Below are 18,304 nucleotides of genomic sequence, written 5' to 3'. Positions count from 1 at the left end.
CTGCATCCCATTTCCATCATCACAGGATGTTCAGAGCTCCAAGCAGTGCCCTTAACTTTGTGCATCCCCCCGGTTTTCACACACTGGCCAGGATGGTCCTTTAAAGCAGGGGTCCCCAACTTCCAGGATCTAATGCCTGATGATCTGAGATGGAGATGATATAATAATAATATAAATAAGGTGCACAATAAGTATAATGCTCTTGAATCATCCTGAAACCATCCTCCCACCCTTGGTCCATGGAAAAATTGTCTTCCACGAGATCAGTCCCAGGTGCCATCAAGGTTGGGAACCACTGCTTTAATGTATAAACTCCCTACTTTACAACTGTGTAGTTACAGTAAAATTCAAATTCCAGATCATGTTCCAAAAGACCCTGTCTTCCCCAAAGTCCTGCCAACCTTTCTCATGTCATCTTGTCACCGTCCCCCACCTTGACCTTGTGTCCCAAGCATACCTGGATCTTGTCTTTTCTTTCCAGCTCATGACTAAGTTATTTATTTAGGCCATCTCCTGCTCTGAGCAAAGGGAAGATCAGTATAAAGGTCATCAAGTATGTATCTACTTGCATGTGTGATAAGTTGCTTCAGTCAGGTGTGACTCTTTGTGATCCTATGGACCGTAGCCCACAAGGTAATGATCATCAAATATAATGGTCATCACTGGATATAAGAAGCTGAGCTATCGATCAGACAATTAAACATTTCCAATAAATATCTGATACAGCAACAAAAAAGAAGGTAGGCTCAAGGTCCCATACACTCTTCTGGCTCGTGGGTGCAGAGCAGTGGTCCAAGTTAGCGCTGTGGTCCCCACTGGGTAATGGTCCAGGTTCTCTTTGTTCATCTTCATAGCTTCGATCTGATGTGCCCATGAAGATAGGTGATGAACTTGGGTCTCTCCTCCTCTCCACAGTGAGACTTCAGAAAGAGTTCAGCTTGCTCAGTCCCACCCCTGGGAGTGCAACGGAGTAGGTGAGGGCCTTCCACATGCAAGGTGAGCCCTCCTCAACATGGGCATCATTCAAAATAGGCTGACTCAACTGCAGCCCAGAACGATCTAGCAGCTCAGAAACCAGCTACCACTGCCATCTTCTACCTCCATCACCACCTACCTGGGTTTTCTAATTTGTTGTTAGAACTTGCTGTTGTCTTTATTTGGGGGCATTGTGACCCTGAATCTTCACACTGCTAACCCCTCTTGATATCCACATCTCTTAAAGGCTAACTATGGTGGCTCAGTGGTAAAGAATCCGCTTGCCAATGCAGGAGATGGAAGTGGCAATTCTTGGGTCAGGAAGATCCCCTGGGGAAGGAAATGGCAACTCACTCCAGTATTCTTGCCTCGGAAATCCCATGGACAGAAGACCCTGGCGGGCTACAGTCCATGATGTCGCCAAGAGTTGGACACAACTGAGCAATTAAAGAACAACAACAATGGTACCTGCAAAATCACACTCCCCCCGCCACCGCCCACAACCACCACAAACTAAACTGTTCTTATGTTGGCATCACTTGGTGGAGCCACTTTCTTCCTTCGAAAGGAACTTAACAGAGCAGGGACCTTATCAGCCCAATTCAGCACTGTACCCCCCATAGCAAGCACAGCGCCAGCTTATCATAACAGCTCCCTAAATACTGTGTTGAGTTAGAAAAATGATCAAACAGAGACATCTAAACAAGAAACTCACGCACAGAAATTTGGAGAAAGCGATGCTTTGTAGAGATCACCAGACACTAAAGCAACATTGCTCCAAGTCTGAGCTGCTCTTTAATGTCAGCTCATGCCTACACGCACCACTGATATTTGGGAAATGGAAGTTTGATTGAGTTTCACAGAGTTCAAGGGCCACTGGGCTTTCTGAGGCTTGGTCATGGGTCTTATGTTACCCCCAAAGAGTAGAACATCAAGATCTGTGTTAGTTACAAAGTCAAGGTAAAGTAAAAATGCATTCTGATAGAAAGTAGGTACAAATACTGTTCAATTCCCCTTAAACAAGATACTCAGAGTAGTCAAATTCATAGAGTCGGAAAGTACATTGACAGCTGTCAGGGGCCGGGGGTGGGGTGGGTGGTGGGGAGGGGGAGTTAGTGTTTAATGGGGACAGAGTTTCAGCTTAGGAAGGTGAAACATTCGGAAAATGGATGGTGGTGAAAGTTGCAAGGCAATGTGAACGTAGTTAGTGCACTGTAGTTAGTGAACTGTACAGTTATGTATGGTTAAAGGAGTATGTTTCATATTATATGACTTTTGCCACAATAAAAAACATTACAAAAACAAAGTCAAGGTCATGTATGTCTGAGGACAGTTATGTGATGTATTGCCAAGCTGATGAAAGAGAGCCTGATAGAGGTCTGAGCTTTGGAACTGACTGTCTGTGTTAGAATTTGGTCAGTTTCTTCCCTCTCTTAACCTCAGTCTCAGCATCATTAAAATGAGGATAATAATAGCCCCTACCTCCTAGGCTCTCAGGAAGATTAAATGGGTTAGTTCATGCAAAGCCCTTGTGAATACTGCTTGGTACATAGTAAGCAATCCATCTGGGTTGGCTATTATTAGTATAAATAAATATTAATTTGGATCAAATTGTAGATACAAAGTGGGGAGAGAGAGGGGAAAAAAAATCATAATTAGAGCTGTTAAATAACACTTGTTATAATTTGCCTGTGGTGCCTTCTCAAAATAAGGTCTTCTGTAAATGCCACTTCAAATCTCAGAACTCAGCAACTCACCCACCAGCCAGCTGTCGGAAAATGGGTTTAACTTGTAGAAGTGGTTCTGTTCAGCCATTTCTTTTTCTCTGACAATGTGATCTCAGGGTTACCCAGCAAAAAAGTTATACTGCTTATTATAATCATAGTATAAACAAGGCCTGGGACTTATGTAACACCTCGGATACCAAAAGCTAAAAAGCACATCTAAGTGAGCCAGTCCTGTCTCTTTTCACAACATCCACGCAAAATCAAGAGAGTCTGATAATATGGCTCCCTAAGCAGATAAAGAGATCAAGAAGAAATCAAAGAACTCCTTCCGGGTGACCCAGGAGAGAAGTTACATAGCTAAAAAGAGGTCTGAAAACCAATGTTAGCACACCAAACCTTCTGTAAATTATCTGACTTTACATTTTTGATCTCTTTACTTATATTTCATCTCTTTCCAAAAGAGGAATGGGGATTTCCCTGGTGGTCCAGTGGTTGCGAATCTGCCTTCCAATGCAGGGGACACAGGTTCCATCCCCGGTCAGGAAGATTCCACATGCCACGGGGCATTTAAGCCTGTGTACCACAATTACTGAGTCTGAACTGTAGCGCCTGTGGACTGCAACAAGAGCCACAACGAGAAGCCTGCGTACCATAACTAGAGAGTGGCCCTACTCGCTGCAACTAGAGAAAGACTGCAAGCAGCAATGAAGAGCCCGAATGCAAGAACGAACACCTGACACAGCCAAATAAATAAGTAAATATATTAAAAAATAAAAAAGGAATTGGAAATATATTTAATGTGTCAAGGAAGATACCCCAAATTGCATCCTATAGAACAATTACAGATGGTGATGCTGGTGACTTGGGAAAAATCCACTGGCAAATAGGATTCCATGGTGAAGAACGTCTTAACCCCCTTCATGCAGAAAAGGGTCATTATGTACAGTTCTGAGGGGCCCTACTGCAGAGAAGCCTGCTGACTTTGGTTAACCCAGCATTTTACATCCCTGGCAAAGCATTTTTTTAAATACAAAATCAATACTCTGCAGAGTGCCAGTGGTCCATGGATCATCTGTTTGGAAAATGCTGACTTGAAGAAATCATGGTACAGAGAAAAATAAGGATGATAATAAGAAATCCAAGGTCGGGCAAATGCATGAGTCCAAACCACCACTGCCTTGGCATCCAGTGGCTATAAGCAAGCTGCACATGTGTCCATTAGCATCCTACAGGCCAAGGAAAAGGTAAGAATATCAGTGATTCTAAGCATCATGTTATGAACAAAAGGTAAATCTTGAAACAGCTCATTTTGGGGTGTTTGGTGAGCCTTTAACCCCGGCTTCGTCAAAGATTTTAAGATTTGAAATAAAGAAGCAACACAGGACAGTGAGCAGACTACCCTGGCTTTCTTTTTCCTAAATAAATTTAGCAATTCCAAGCGCAACATGTGACATTCTCAGAGGGACTATTTAAACTTGTTTTAAAATTAGTACTACTAGTTTGAAAATGATAGTGTATGTTATGTAGAAAATTTTCAGAGTTCCTAGGAGAATTAGAGAGAAACTTGGAAACACCATGGAAAGGATAACAACTTATACAAATGACAGTAACTATAGGGCATCTATAATGCACCTAACAGAGATTGGATATTCAGTAAATGATCCCTTGACATTATTATTATTGCTATTAAAAAAAAAAAAAACCACTAGTGGAAATGTTGTAACTTAAGCTTCAATGTTGTGCTTAGTTGGTAATTCAAGCCTAGAGATCCTTTTTGGTAATGAACGCGTGATTTATATGAAGGTTGTAACCTTAACTCGTCTTCTTATTGAAATGGAGCAATGAAATGGTCCTTGCCCACAATGGCCTCCACCTGCCTTCAGTCTGTGGGAAAACTTTAGCCAAAGAATAACTTAAATCATAGAAGTAAGAAAATGTAGAAACAAAGTAAAACAGTCCAACAAGACTAAATAATAGTAGTTTAGTCATTAAACATAGTCAAGGACCTGAGTTCCTTCTCAAGGGCTAGAGATAATATTCTGAGTCATATACTGTCCACTGTCTTACAGATACTGACACCCCCACCAGGGAGAAGGAGTTAACTACGTGACGACCAGACTATAGCCAAGACATAAGCAGCCACAATTTTGAGAATTGGCCTCAAGACATGGGAAACAAACTGACCCTGGAACTGAAGATTAACTGTACTTAAAACAATCAAGATAACACTGGCTTGACCATTGATGACCAATTCCAAGATGACTGTCAGAGCTGACTGTGCTGTTTCTGCACATAGCCCCCTCCCTCCGTCTATAAAAACTCTTGCCCACTGATTGTCAGGGGGAGCAGTTGGCCTCTGGATAGGAGTCTGCCTTCTCCCCCGGTTGCCAGCATCCAAAATACAGCAAACTTTGCTTTCCATCAACCCGGTCTTTTTAGCAGCTTTTGCGCGACAAGCAGCAGGACCACATTTTTGGTTACATATTTTCCAAGCATTCCCAAATTTACATATCAATAACTAAATTTTTTATTTCTCCTTGAAACCATGTCATCTGCTTCTTCACCTCTCCAGTTTGCAGCAACACTTCCTTATTTCTATTTATTTGAAATCAGACACGGACTTCTCAGGATCCTCTTCTTTCTCTCGATGCCCACATGATCATCCACCAGCAAGGCTCAACAGCTATTTCTCTTATGATAACCTCAGGTATCTTGACTCTGCCCCCTTCTCTCTGCCCCACCCTCTTCCATTGTTTTTCTGTAGGACACTGTAAAGTGGTCCACAGGCGGTCTTGCTGTCTCCATCTCTGCTCTGCTCCAATACACAGAGTATTTAAAATCCATAATATATATATTTAAAAATTCTCTAATTGACACTCCCCAAATTCTAACCACTGCACTTGAAATAAAATCCAGATGGTCATTTTAAGATCATTTTGAGGTACTTTTCTCTGATTTCTTGCCTTCTGGCCTCGCAGGTCACCTGGAGTCCTTTTTCACCTTAGACTCCACCTGCCGAAGTTTCCTTCTGTCTGCAGTCACATTCTTTGCTTTATCCTGTAAGCCTCAGTTTATTCATTTTTCCTGGAGTATTGCCTCCCGCTGGGCTTCCCTGATGGTTCAGCAGCAAAGAATCTGCAGGGCAGGCGCTGAGGGCGTCAAGGGTTCAATCATTGAGTCGGGAAGATTCCCTGCAGGAGGGCATGGCAACCCACTCCAGTATTTCTACCTGGAGAATCCCATGGGCAGAGGAGCCTTGTGGGCTACAGTCCATGGGCTTTCAAAGACTGAAGTGCCTGGAGTCCACAGGGTCGGACACGAGTGAAGCGACTTAGCACGCGGAAAGTCTAATTGCTTTACAATGTTGTGTGTGTTTCTGCTATACGGCAAAGTGAGTCAGCTGTACATACACATACAGCTCCTCTTTTCTAGATTTCCTTTCCATTTAAGTCACCACTGAGCACTGTCTAGAGTTCCTGAGCTACACAGGAGGTTCTCATTAGCTATCTATTTTATACAGAGTATGAACAGTGTATATATATCGATCCCAATCTTCCAATTCATCCCACTTCCCACTTCCCCTCATGGTAACCCATGTTTCCATAAGTCTCAGTTTAAACACCACCTCCTTAAGGCTGATTTTCCCTAATGTTCCAAACTAAGTACCCTCCCTTCCACAATCCTGAATTCTCTATCATGATATTCTGTTTGATATTTTATACTATGTTGTCTGAGACTCACAATGTTTACTTATCTGTTCCTTATCTGTTGCCTATGTCTTTTTTTTTTATAGTGATATATTTATTTTTTTTTTCCGTTTATTTTTATTAGTTGGAGGCTAATTACTTTACATCATTGCAGTGGTTTTTGTCATACATTGAAATGAATTAGCCATGGATTTACATGTATTCCTCATCCTGGTCCCCCCTCCCACCTCCCTCTCCACCCGATCCCTCTGGGTCTTCCCAGTGCACCAGATCTGAAAGAGACACGTGCACCCCAATGTTCATCGCAGCACTGTTTATAATAGCCAGGACATGGAAGCAACCTAGATGCCCATCAGCAGACGAATGGATGAGGAAGCTGTGGTACATATACACCATGGAATATTACTCAGCCGTTAAAAAGAATTCATCTGAATCAGTTCTAATGAGATGGATGAAACTGGAGCCCATTATACAGAGCGAAGTAAGCCAGAAAGATAAAGACTATTACAGTATACTAACACATATATTTGGAATTTAGAAAGATGGTAACGATAACCCTATATGCAAAACAGAAAAAGAGACTCAGATGTATAGAACAGACTTGTGGACTCTGGGAGAATGCGAGGGTGGGATGTTTCAAGAGAACAGCATTGAAACATGTGTATTATCTAGGGTGAAACAGATCACCAGCCCAGGTTGGGTGCATGAGACAAGTGCTCGGGCCTGATGCACTGTTGCCTATATCTTTACTGCTAACTTCATGGGATTGGGATCTATGTCTGTTTATTTATCAAACCTTACACTTTACCTAGTATATTCAAGGCAGGTAAACACACACACAAACACACACACACACACACACACACATTTGTAGAAAATATGCATGAATGAGGAAATGCCACAAAGGATTCTTTATGAAAAAGGAATATAATTTGAATTCATGGTACATTATGTAGATGATTTGGAAAACATCCATGAAAGGCCGATTCATTAATTAATTCCATTTTTCTCTGCCACATAACCCACTTTGGCCAGCATATCAAAACACAAGCAGGCCTTGCTCACTATCATTTCCCTTGAAAATAATCAATGACCCCTTGCCTTGTTTAGAAATCATAAATTGATTGCAGCAGCAACATAAAATAATTCTCCAGAAAGAGCAGAATACTGCTTAGTTAACTCTCGAGCAAATAATAAAACATGATAAACAGTCTATGCCAGTTAGATGAATTCATTAACTAGGGTTTATGGAAAGAAAGAGCACTTGTAATTCAGCCATTCTTTCTGGACCACTCCCAGCTACACATGGGCAGATAATATTTGATGGAATGAAAATGTCCTAGGTAAGTGGTCTCCATCTGCCAGGACAGGACCAACAGTGGACTCTAGATGGATACTGATTAATTTGCCATTTTAGATGTTAATCTAAATGACATTCTTAAAGGCACTATCAATATAATGGAAGTAGGAGTTGCTAGGAAGGGAGTGTCTGTAGCTTTTGGCCATAATTTGCAAGGAGAAGTACCTAGGGTAAGTAGCTAATGTTAACTTACTCTTTAGAATACACATGGTCTTCGCAACCTCACAATTTATCCACCCATTGGAAGAAGATCAACCCTCCCTCTCTCTCTGTCATTTGTGTAACCTCCTGAACAAACCCATTCAGAAGCCAGCTATGTAGTATAGCCATTAATAGCAAAATCCATCATCAATATCTTCTCTAAAGATTGAGAAAAATGATACAGATGATCCTATTTGCAAAGCAGAAATAGAGAAACAGACATAACAAACATATGGATATCAAGGGGGAAGTCAGAGCTGGATGAACTGGGAGACTGGGATTGACACAAACATACTACTGATACTATGTATAAAATAGGTAAGTAATGAGAACCTCTTGTATAGCACAGGGAACTCTACTTAATGCACTGTGGTGACCTGAAGGGTGAGGAGGCCCAAAAGGGAGGGGATACGTGTTTGTGCAAAGCTAGTTCATTTTGCTGTAAAAACTTTTGCAGTAGAAACTAACACAACATTGTAAGGCAACTATACTCCAATAAAAATAAGTTTTAAAAAGTAAACACACACAAAAAGTCAAACTTTTCCTGGGTTCCTCATCATACATTCTCTCTGGTTCTTTCTGAAAGTTGAGTTGGTTTTTTTTAAATGCTCTTTTTGCGGTTGCTGGTGGCATTTTGTTGTTAAATGCAGAGGAAATAAGCTGTCCAATTACCTATTTAATTACTAGTTCAGTAATTACTTTATCACTACTTAGGTACCAAATTATCTCAATACTTGTGTTCCAAGATCTGTCTTGGAACAAATCCTCTGGGATTTGTCTCTTTAATACATTGCGTTGGCCAAAAAGTTCACTTGAGTTTTTTTTCTGTAACATCTTATGCAAAAAGCTGAATGAGATTTTTGGGCAACTCAATACTTTTGGCGCGCTCTCTCTTTCCACATGTTAATGTGGGTGGAGTCCTTACAGATGAAAGTAGGACTGGGATTGAGGTGTTCTGTGACTGAAGATGCTTCATAGGTGAGGATCCAACCTGCCATCCGGTTTCAGAAGCACTCCCAGCCTGACCATCTAGGGCAGAGCTGGACTTCAGGCAGGACCCATGAAGTCTGACTCTCCTGTTTGTCCATATTTGCCAATTAGCCCACACACATTAGGAGGACAAGGAGTCTTACAGCGTGAACAATTAAGATATGTTCAGGGGCTTCCCCGTGGGCTCAGTGATAAAGAATCTGCCTGCCAATGCAGGAGACATTGGTTTGATCCCTGGTCTGGGAAGATCCCACATGCCTCGTAGCAACCGGGTCCGTGTGCCACAACTACTGAGATGCATGCTGCAACTCCCTAAGCCCACACATCCTAGAGCGTGTGCTCGCAACAAGAGAAGCCACTGCAATGAGAAGCCCCCACCTGCCACAACTAGAAGAAGAGGGGGAAAACTGAAATTCTGCATTCAAAAGGCAAATGATTGATAGAGGGAGAAAAGCCAGAAACATCTGAAGGTCTAAGTTTGGCCAGGGAAGGGACAGGTGGGAGCCTTGTGGTGAGAAGAGGGTCTTTTTAAAATCTTGCATTTTTTTAAAAGATGCACATTTTAAAAATTATTTATTTATGGCTGTGCTGGGTCTTCATGGCTGCACAGACTCTTCTCTAGTTTTGGCGAGCAGGGGCTGCCCTCTGGTTGTGGTGCATGGGCTTCTCTTGTTGCAGAGCACAGGCTCTAGGGCGCCAGGGCTTTAGCAGCTGTGGCCTCCAGGCTCCGAGGCACAGGCTCAATAGTAGTGGTACACGGGCTTCGCTTCTCTGCGACACGTGGGATCTTCCCGAACCTGGGATCAAACCCATGTCTCCTGCATTGGTAGGTGGATTCTTTACCACTGAGCCACCAGGAAGGTCCAGATCTTCTTTTAAATTAATTTTTATTGGAGTATAGTTGTTTTACAATATTGTGCTCGTTTCTGCTGTAGAGCAAGGTGAATCAGCTCTCTGTACACAAATATCCACTCTTTTTTCGATTTCCTTACCATTCAGGTCAGCACAGTGCACTGAGGAGAGTTCCCTGTGCTTAAAGCAGGTTCTCATTAGTTATTTTATACATCATTGTGTACACATCAGTCCCAATCTCCTTGTGGGAGGATTCCCAGGGCATCAATCAGGGTTCCAATCAAAAACAGGAGGACAGGTTGAAAAGGGTTCATTTAGGAAGGTGGTGAGATAGCACGATCGTGGCAAACCCATCAGTAATCTAGAGCCAGCACCAGGCTGCAGCTGCCACCCCTTGGCTGGAGGGGAGGAGGGATGTTGTTGGGAGGACCAGAGATGTTTGGTAGATGGGCCCCCTCCTCCAGGGCCGCCCCCAGCGTCCTGGGAAACTTGCAGAGAGGCAGTCAGGAGGGAAAATATTGGTACTACTCTGCCTCCCTTCACTCCTGCCATCTGGACTCCTGCTGGGGCCTCCAGAGACTTCTCTTTAGCCAAGCCTGGCGACAGACCAGGGGTCTTGAAGTCCTTTGATGTAGAAAGGGGATGATGGAAACAAATGGGTATGCAGAAGCAAAAAGATTCCAGGCAAACACATTCAGGAAAAGGAAGGCTTTCAGAGAGTGGTATCAGCTATCAAACGCCCCCTTCCCATTTGTGTTTGCATTCAGTTGTCAGAGAATCGTCAGAGCAGAAGTGAGAGTGGTTAAGAAGGAACTGGACACCAAACTGGATAAATACTTTGCAAGCTATCACCGAACCTTTTTTTTTTTTTTGGCCCCCACAGTGAGCCTTGCAGGATCTTAGTTCCCTGACGAGGAATCAAACCCATGCTCCCCTGTAGTGGAAGCATGGAGTCTTAACCACTGAACAGCAAGGGAAGTCCCTCACTGAGCCTTTTTAAATGAGATCAAGCCTTCATAATTGAATGTATCACTCCGGGGGACAGACAGACTTTGTAGTGTTTTTACTGAACCTCTGAGGAACCATAAAGAGGCAGAAAAACCCCTGAATAATTTCCAGTGAACAAAAATGAACAGGATAGAAAGTCGATTATGAAAACTGCAGATCAGTAAGCCTTAAGTCAGCACAGACATGAGTGTAGAACAGGTGATCATGGATAAAGAAAGATAAAGAAAGTGTGGTATGAATTAACAATGGAATATTACTCAGCCATAAAAAGGAATGAATTTGAGCCAGTCGTAGTGAGGTAGCTGGACCTAGAGCCTGTCATACAGAGTAAAGTAAGTCAGAGAAAAACGAATATCATATATTTAATGCATATGAATGGACTCTAGAAAATGGTACTGATAAACCTATTGCAGGGAGGGAATGGAGACACAGACACAGAGAATGAACTTGTGGACATAGTGGGGGAAGAAGAGGGTGGGACGAATGAAGAAAGTAGCACTGACATGTATACACTACCATGGATAAAACAGATGGCTAATGGGAAGCTGCTGTATCAAACAGGGAGCATAGCCATCTGTGACGACCTAGAGGGGTGGGATAGAGGCTCAAGAGGGAGGGGAGATTATATATATATATATATAGTTTTAACTGATTTGCATTTCTGTCCAGCAGAAATGAACACAACACTGTAAAGCAATTATCTCCCAATTAAAAAAAAACCTGACAATCACTAAAGTTGCTATGGCTTCATAAGGACATGCCATGTCTGAATAACCTCAGGTATTAATTGGTTGGATGTTATATGCGTCAACATTTAATCATCCAACAAATATTTTGAGCCCCTACTCTGTTCCACTTAATATTTTAGGTGTGTGGATGCTGCATCAGTCACCATGGACAAGCACCCTGAGTTTAAGAAGTTTAAAACCTCTGTGTGTATGTGCTAAATTGCTTCAGTCATGTCTAACTCTCTGCAACCCTATGGACTGTAGCCCACCAGGCTCCTCTGTCCATGGGATTCTCCAGGCAAAAATGCTGGAGTGGGTTGCCATGCCCTCCTCCAGGGGATCTTCCCCACGCAGGGATTGAACCCACATGTCTTATGTCTCTTGCATTAGCAGGTAGGTTCATCACTAGCACGACTTGGGAAACCCTTAAAACCTAGTAGCGGAGAAACAAACTCATAAGTCGATATAAAAATAGGGAGGATAATTTCAGACAACTAAAGATAAAACAAAGCTGATAAGCCATGGGATGGAATGTGTTGATGGTGGTGGAGGCAACACTGACTTCTCCACTGATTGAAGAAAGCTTATAAAGAGAGTACAGGCTGAGTGATGAGTCAGCTGTGAGGCATGCTTGTGATAGAGACTTCCAGGCAGGAGAACAGCTAGCGTAAACACACTGAGGTCAGAGTAAGTTTCAGGAAGACCAGAGAATGGGATTGTGAAGCTTACCAGAATGCGAGTTGGTTTTAGGAAATGCCGTCAAAGAGGTAGGAAGGGATCAGACAATGAAGGAGTCTTTGAGTCTTAGTAAGAATTCTGAATTTTATTTTAAGTGTGGATGGAATTGCATGCAATGATCTCAAGCAGAAAAGAGGGGTAGATGTCTCGTATTTTGTTAAGACCTTCCAGCTGATATTGGGAAAATGAATCAAGTGGGAGTAGGGGTGGAAAAAAGTGGAGTAAAGGAGACCACGTAATTAGGGCAAGACATTGAAATGTCTCGAACTTAGGGGATAGCAGAAGAGATCAAACTCGAGGATATATTTTGGAGACAAAACAAAAAACTGGACTTCTCTGGTTGGGGAGCTAAGATCCTACATGCTTTGCAGTCAAAAAACCAAAACATTAAACAGAGACAATATCGTAACAAATTCAATAAAGCTTTTAAATATGGTCCACTTTAAAAAAAAATCTGAAGAGAAAAAAATCCTAAAAACTAACATGGTTATTGGTTGGCTTGTCAGATAAGAAAAATCAGTACCACAAAGAACTCTTAGGTTATTGTGTTGAGAACAAAGTAGATTGAAGTATAATTTATTGAGATGTTGAACCCAGGAGAAGAAAAGGTTTGGGGGAAATTTTTATTAATTTTTAGAATATGATAAACTTCTTGTATCTGGGATAGTGGTCAGACTGTGATAGAACATCTCACTATGTCATTTTGGACAATGAGAAGTCATATGAATCTGAATGAGGGGGCATCTGTCATTTATTTATCCATCAATTTATTAATCTGAAACATTTTTGAACACTTACAATGCATTACAGATTGTTTTAGATACTAAAAATAAACATGTAGAAAGACACACAAAAATTCCTGCCCCTTGGACTTACAGTTTGAGGAACCAGACAATAAATTGATGATCAAGTGAAATAGTTGGCGTGTCAGCTGATGTCTTGTATCAGAGTGTTAGCCTGATGTGAAATCAGGTTCTGAATTTATTGTGAAGGTAGGACTATCAGGATCAACGAATAAGTTGGATGTGAGCTCTGGGGGCAAAAAAAAAAAAAGAAAACATCCATAGTTTGGTTCTGGGCAACTGGCACAAGGGAATTGTGCCATATGAAATGTGGATATTTACAGAAGGAATACATTTGCGGAGTGAAGATCAAGGGTTTGGTTTAGGACGTGCTAGTGGGAAACATCTACCAAAAAGTCAAGAGTGGTTGTGGAAACTAGAATTCAGGGAAGAATTTCAGGGTTTAGACACATATCGTGGAATTATCAGTGACTAGATGATGTTTAACATCACGAGAAAGGATGCAGACACCAAAGAAGTCAAAGTAGCCAGAAAGGAACGCTGAAGACTTCCCCGGAGCAGAGCAGGTGGGTGGGTGAGAAGGAATGCGTGAAGCGGGGTCAGGAAAGTAGCGCACAAGTCAGGAAGCAAAGCTGGCACACGGGCTATCGCAGAAGCTGTGGAATTCCACAGAGGGTGCCGTCCCCATCCCTTTTCTGTTCAGAATTCCAATGAATGAACTGGATGAGGATACTGACAGGATGCTAGTTATAGTCATACATGACATCAAGCTGAAACATATCACCAAAATGATCCAACACAGATTCAGAGCCCTAAAATATTTCAAGGAGCTGGAATGACGATGAACTGTATCTAACGAGATTAGATTTGAGAGAGAAATGCCACTTCTAGCTTCTTGGATCCTAACCCTCACTGATTCAGAACAAGCATAGATAAGATGTGCTGAGGACCCATATGTGAAAAGAACAGAGATCTGTGTAACTGGGAGTTGGTAATGCCATGAAGCTTCCCAAGAAAGGTCATGGCAAATTGACCACGATTCATGGGGATATGGTGACCCCAAAGGAGATGTGAGAGCCAAGTTCCACTCTCTTGCCAGCTCATGCCCTGAATGCTATTTTCAGTTCCAGGACTACAAATTAGTTCAGGATCAAAACTGAGACTCAAGCATAATTGAATGCTGAAAAGAAGTGGAGCAGTCATCTCCAAGGACACTAATAACCCACGGGTATTTAGAGAAGAATGCCTGACATAGTTAGAGAGTAATAACAGTTGAAAGAACTGAGAGATATTTAAACCCGAGAAAGACTGGAGACTGTGTTGTGGATTCGTCAGCTCCTTCTTAGGCAGAGAAAACTAAAATTTCCAATTCTCTTGCAGAAGAAAACGATGTCAGAAGAGACTGGTAGGTCACAGTCTGTGACCTACATCCTACTTACCTTTCCAGTGTCCACGTGTCATGTTAAGCATTCTGGTGTCTTTTCCCAGAGCAATAAGAAGTCATTCAAATGTTTCACGCAGGAAGTAGTGACATCATCAAAGTTGAGTTTCCAAAAGATTACTATCTGCAGTGTGGAGAGTGAACTGGAGAGGGATTAAAAGTGATGAGACATGAGACTTCCCTGGTCCAGAGGTGGTCCTCCTGGTGATCCAATGGTAAAAAAATCGCCTTCCAATGAAGGAGATGTGGGTTAGATCCCTGGTCAGGGAGCTAAGATCCCACAGCGCCTTGGAATATCACAATTAGAAAAGTCTGCACATCGCAACAAAGAGCCCATGAACAGCAACAAACATGCAACACAGCCAAAAAAAGAAAAAATAAATAAAATATATCAATAAAAAAAGTGATGATTTACTGTATAGCATAGGGAACTACAGTCAATATCTTGTAATAACCTATTATGGAAAATAATGTAAAAAATAATATATGTATATTTGCATAACTGAATCACCTTGCTGTGTACTGGAAACACTGGAAGTCAATGATACTTCAGACAAATATTTATATGAAAAAAAGAGTGATGAAACATAGGTAGTGACTAGAAATGAAGATAATTTGATACAACAGTGGCGGTAGGAAGAAATGGATGGTTTTGAGAATTAGGAGGTAAAATAAAAAGTTCCTGGTATTGGGTTGAACATGAGGATATGAGACAGAGGGGAATCAAAGATGACTTGAGTGGGTAGCAAAATGGCAAAGAAGTCATCTACTAGGTGTTGGGCATTACAAACCTCTCTGTGTGTTTTCAATTGTGTATCACTTGTAGCTAAATTACCTTTATCATCTATATTCATATTCATATTTTATCCGTGTCTTACCTTCACCAATTATGTCTGTGGCATGGGTTTTCCTAAGAGGTAGTGCATTATTCTCTATACCCAGAGAGGATCAATAAAAGCCTATACAAGTCCCAGGTGAGGAGTGCCGTAAGGGGAATTCTATCTTAATATGATAAACTCACAGCTTGCTGTGAAACATACTACCACGGATCTAAGAAAATGTCAAGAATTCTATTCAGTGGATGGGCTCAGTGTGGCATTATTTTATAGATAAGGAAAGGGAGACACAAAGACAGAAGCTTGCCAAAGTTACTGTGAGAAGAGGTGACAGTGACATGGGTTTTCTTTCATGGCAGTTCCATTTATTTTCTCCTGTCATTCAGAAAGCTCCCAACATCATCCGTCTACCATTTAGCCATAACATAGCTTTGCTTTCTCATCTTCTATTTTGAAGAGAAACATATCTGGGACCATTGCATGAAGTATACCTTTACCACCCATCCATGTATGGGATTGATGTTTTACATTTGTTTGTCTTAAGGCACATAGGTGCGTCTTATGTCCCACGTCCCTGTTCAGAGGACAAGGGATATTTCTGCATATTCTTAGTGACATAATTCCACCTTTAAACCCTGCTGGTTAAAAAGTAGCAGACTTTCTAACTGTGTAACTTTTGGTAACTTATTTTCTTTCCATGATCCTCAGTTTTCCCATTTGAAAATAGGCCGTGATGCTTCTCATGGTATTGTGGAGCATAAATAGGATCTGGAAAAAGGGTACAGGTGAACCTAGTTCCAAGGCAGGAACAGAGATGCAGATGCAGAGAATGGACGTGTGGACATGGGGTTGGGGGGAGGAGAGGGTGGAACAAATTGGGAGATTAGGACTGACGTATATTCACTACCATGTGTAAGACAGAAAGCTAGTAGGAAGCTGCCATATAACACGGGGAGCGCGGCTCACTACTTTCTGATGACCTAGAGAGGTGGGATGGGGGTGAGAGGGAGGGGATATATGTATGGTTGACCTACTCTGTTGTACAGCAGAAACTAACACAATATTGTAAAATAATTATATTCCAGTTAAAAAAAAGTTTTGTAAAAAGTCTACATGGTGATTCAGGTAATAGAACACAATATAGACACTCAATGAATTAGAGTCTGCTTCTTCTTGCCTGATTGAGCCCTTTTCTTAGTAATTGAATTGCATGCTTATTATGATTCCGCAACTTCATTAGCACAAAGGGAATTTAAAATCAAGGACAGATTGTTCTAGAAAGACATGGGAACTAGGTTCCATCACTCTACCTGGATTCACAGACTGGAAGGCTAAATTTGCCTCCTGTCTTGTATCTCAGAAAGGAGTTCAACCTTTTTCCGTTTTTTAAAAAGATGAATCTAGTATACACCATAAGAGGTGGCTAATACCTAATGCTCTGATATTCGTTAAAAGAATTAACTGGCTAGTCACACACACATTTTCAAAATGGAGAAAGGCAAGATTTATGGATAGAACTCTCAGATCTCTGGTAACATGCCTAGCAAAATCCTTTTCTTAATTATTCCATTGCTTTTCCATATGTTAGTTTATTACACTTGCATATAACTACAAATTCATAAGGACTGATGGCCTCCATTTCCATTTCACATTGTCAGGCTGGCAGATTTGCCTGGAACACACAAAGCAGTTTAAATATTTCCTGTCCTACAGTTTGCTGCTGACAGGTCTAGGAAAAATTCGTTCTGTTAAAAAAAAAGTCACTTTCAACTATAAGTACCACATCCCTCAGATAGTAATTTTGAAGAATTTTGCTGCAGGGCAATCATTGTGATGTTTTATGGTGTCGCTCCCTTTTTAGACAAGGCATGCAAAAGTCCCTTCTTCCTACTACTGTTAATATTTCTCATGTTTTTACAATTAAGAAAAGCTTAAAGGTTAACTTCTTCCATCTTTTCTGATCTAGTCATGATAGTCTCTGACACATGCGATCATTCTATTAGTAGAAAAATGAATGCACACCCACTATAGCCCTGGAGATACATGGCTTTGTGAACATGTTCCAAACAGAGAAATAAACAGACAAACACAATCTAGCATTAGATGAATTAATCAACCAAAGACTCACCACCGGTGATCCATAGAGAATTAAATTGATTCTGAAGAAGAGGGCTGATTTATTAGCAAAGTATGCTTAGAGGCAGTTTGGACTGGAGCTTAAGATGGTCAACTTACTCTGCTACATTTTGCTAAAATCCCTTTTGATGGGAAGTTCACAGATCATAGGTAAATACATTGCAAAGCTTTAAACCTTGGCTGAAGCTCAATCTTCAACTATTTTACTTTTTTAATCGACATATAGTTGATTTACAATGTTCTGTTAGTTTCTGGTGTACAGCAAAGGGATTCATATGTGTGCACATATTCTTTCCTAGAATTCTTTTCTCTATGCTATATAGTAAATCCTTTTCATTTATCTGTTTTATATATAAAGGTTTACATGTACCTGACAATCCTGAACTCTTAATTTATGTCCTTCCCCACTTTCCCCTTTGGTAACCATAGTTTGTTTTCTATGTCTGTGAGTCTAGTTCTGTTTTGTGAAAGTGAAATTCACTCTATGGACTATACAGTCCATGGAATTCTTCAGGCCAGAATACTGGAGTGGGTAGCTGTTCCTTTCTCCAGGGGATCTTCCCAACCCAGGGATTGAACTGGGGTCTCCTGTACTGCAGGCGGATTCTTTACCAAGCTGAACCAGCAGGGAAGCCCAAGAATAACAGAGTGGGTAACCTATCCCTTCTCCAGCGGATCTTACCCACCCAGAAATCAAACTGGGGTCTCCTGCATTGCAGACGGATTCTTTATCAGCTGACCTACCAGTTCTGTGTTGTAAATACATTCATTTTTATTATTCTTCATATCCCACATATAAACA

At 41.4% G+C, this 18,304-nt stretch overlaps 1 protein-coding gene across 3 annotated transcripts in view; it reads right to left on the bottom strand.

The window, feature by feature from the left end:
• Window positions 1–18,304, bottom strand: part of TMEM132D (transmembrane protein 132D) — an 852,888-nt gene that overhangs the window by 226,355 nt on the left and 608,229 nt on the right. The window lies entirely within an intron of this gene.

This window comes from Odocoileus virginianus, chromosome 12 (assembly GCF_023699985.2).
Source record: "Odocoileus virginianus isolate 20LAN1187 ecotype Illinois chromosome 12, Ovbor_1.2, whole genome shotgun sequence".
Classification (NCBI taxonomy): domain Eukaryota; kingdom Metazoa; phylum Chordata; class Mammalia; order Artiodactyla; family Cervidae; genus Odocoileus; species Odocoileus virginianus.
Note: the sequence above shows the minus strand (reverse complement) of the source record. Positions and strands in the feature narration are given on the sequence as shown.